This window comes from Opisthocomus hoazin, unplaced genomic scaffold (assembly GCF_030867145.1).
Source record: "Opisthocomus hoazin isolate bOpiHoa1 unplaced genomic scaffold, bOpiHoa1.hap1 HAP1_SCAFFOLD_157, whole genome shotgun sequence".
Lineage (NCBI taxonomy): Eukaryota > Metazoa > Chordata > Aves > Opisthocomiformes > Opisthocomidae > Opisthocomus > Opisthocomus hoazin.
Window position 1 is genome coordinate 100,001 of NW_027449010.1, and position 2,500 is coordinate 102,500.

General features: G+C 79.3%; 1 non-coding gene across 1 annotated transcript; it reads right to left on the bottom strand.

The window, feature by feature from the left end:
- Positions 1 to 317: 317 nt before the first annotated feature.
- LOC142360160 (5.8S ribosomal RNA) lies at positions 318 to 470 on the bottom strand. Its single transcript, XR_012762868.1, has one exon. It is a non-coding gene; the product is annotated as a 5.8S ribosomal RNA (ribosomal RNA).
- Positions 471 to 2,500: the final 2,030 nt, after the last annotated feature.

The window sequence follows — 2,500 nt, forward strand, 5'->3', positions numbered from 1 at the left end:
GCCCGCGCGGGAGGCCGGCGGCGAGGCCCGCGCCATCGCCGCCCCGCGCCTCCCTCCCCCGAAGCTCGCTCTCGCTCTCTCTTCCCCAAACCCACCGCCGATAGCCCGGCGGGGACGAGCTCCGTCCAGCAGGCGCTCTCCGGGAGCGGGGAGCTTCGGAGCGCTCCCCGAGTCTCCATTTAGGGGGACGAAGGCCCGCGCGCTCGCGCGCGCGGCCCTGCGAGGCACCCCAGCCGCGCCGCTGCTGGCCCGACGGCCCCCCCCCCCCGCGCTGGGGCGGGGGGGCTCGGCGGCGCAGACGGCGATTGATCGTAAAGCGACGCTCAGACAGGCGTAGCCCCGGGAGGAACCCGGGGCCGCGAGTGCGTTCGAAGTGTCGATGATCAATGTGTCCTGCAATTCACATTAATTCTCGCAGCTAGCTGCGTTCTTCATCGACGCACGAGCCGAGTGATCCACCGCTAAGAGTTGTCTCGGTTTCGGCACCGCCCCGCGCGCGCGGAGGGGCCGGGACCGCTCGCCGAGAGCGGCCCCTTCTCTGAGGACGGCCGGACCGACCGCCGGCCCCGCCGCCGCCCACCCCCCTCCGCACGCGCGGAGGGGGCGCGGCGCGGCGGCGCGACGCGGCGCGACGGAGAGGCCCTCGCCTCGGCTTGACCGTACGAGCACAGGGGAAACGGAAAACAACGGAAAACCCCGAGCGGCCAAAGGGCGGGGGAGCCCGCGCTCCCGACCGACCCTGGGGAAACGTACGCAACACACACACCCTTGGCGCGCTTCGGGGGCGGCCCAGGCGCCCGGGCTCGGACCGGCCTCCCCCCGGAGGCTACGGCACGCCCGGCCGCGACGCCTGCCCGCCTTCGCTCGGGAGCCGGACGCCCGGCTGCGCCCGCGCTGCGACGAGCCGGCTCCGCCCACCACGGTCGCCTCTCGCCCCGCCGGCGAACCTCGGCGCCGACGCCGCCTTCCACCGACGCCGGAGGAAGCGCGGCCGGCCACTGGAGCGCGAGCCGGCGACGCGCGGCCGCCCACCGGCCCGCGCCGGATGGGCGAACCCGGCCACCCCGCCCGGCGGCGGCGGCCGCCACCGCCGCCGCGAAAACCGCCGCCGCAGCCGCTTCTCGCCTCGGCCCCCTGGGGCCGCCGGCACGGCCCCAGCGGAAAGGCGGACGGCGCTGAGCGCGGGGGGGCGGCTCCCACTCTCCCCGTTTCCACGCGAAGACCCGGAGCGGGACGCCCCCGCGCCGCGCGCCCGCCCTCGAGACGGAAGCGACGGGCGGGGAAACGCGGGACGGGACGGCCGCCAGCGGATGCGGCCGGGGAACCCTCCCGGACGACCCGACGGACGACCGGCACCGACCGGCACGCCGAGCGGCGCCGCCGCCGCTCGGCCTGGGGGGGTGTGGCTCGCCCCCCCCTTTCTTTCCCTGGGCGCCGAGGGCGGGGCGAGGAGCGGGAGAGGGGAGCGCGGCGCGCCCCGAGCGCGGCCGCAGCGCGAGCGTCCAAAGGCGCGGGGCGGCCCCCCGGCGGCCGCCCCCCCCCGCGGGGGCTCGCCGCGCCTTTCTTTCCCCCGGCGCGGAGCCCGCGCTCCGGCCGGCGGGTGGCCCCGTTTGCGAGGGCGGGCAGGTCGGCCGCGGCCGACCCGCGCCGCGGTCTCTCCGCCGAGACCGGCCCGCGGAGAGGGGGGGCAGGTTGGGGCAGCGAGACGCCCCCCCTTCTCCGGCACGGCGGCCCGCGGGGGCGGACGCCCCCCCCGCGGCTCGCGCCGTGCCGCTCGAGTCTTTAAACCGCCGCCCGGCTCCTTTGGCCTTTGACCCCCGGACTCGGCCGAGGGAGGGCCGCCGAAGCGCGGACGCTAGGTACCTGGCCCTGGGGTGAGGGAAACGACCTGCATGGCCCCGCGGGGGTGCCTCCCCCGGCTGCCGCCCTCGGGGGAGCGTCCGCCCGCGGGGGCGCGCCCGGCATCCGCCGCCACCACCTCGTCCTCCTTAGCCCCGGGGCCCGGGGTTTCCCTCGATAGCCCGGCGCTGCGCCCGGGGGGAGAGACGTGGCTCGGGCCGCCCGCTCGCGCGGGACGCGACCCGGCCGGGGGGGGGCCTCGCCCGCCCCGGGCGGCGCCAGCGGCCGAGACCGTGCTCGCGCCCCCCCCTTCCCGCCACGGCTCCCTCTTCGAGAGGCAGCCGTGCCGGGTCGGAGGGGAGGTTCGCGGGTCCGGCCGCCGCGCCGCCCGAAACGCCGTGCGCACACCCGCGCCACGGCCCGGAACGCCCGGAGACAGCCCTGTCCCGCGCGCGGGGGGGTAGACGGCGCCGCCGCCGGCGCCGCCCCACCCCCCCCCCAGGAGCTGCCGCCCCCCGAAGACGGCGACACCCCTCGGCTGTCGCGCTTGCGGCCCCCGGTGCCGCCGCCGTCGCTCGACGCTCGCCCCCCGGCCCGCCGAGCAGGCCGGTGCTCTGCCGGCCGCGCTCGCCGCGTTGCCCCGCCGGCATCCCCCCCTCTT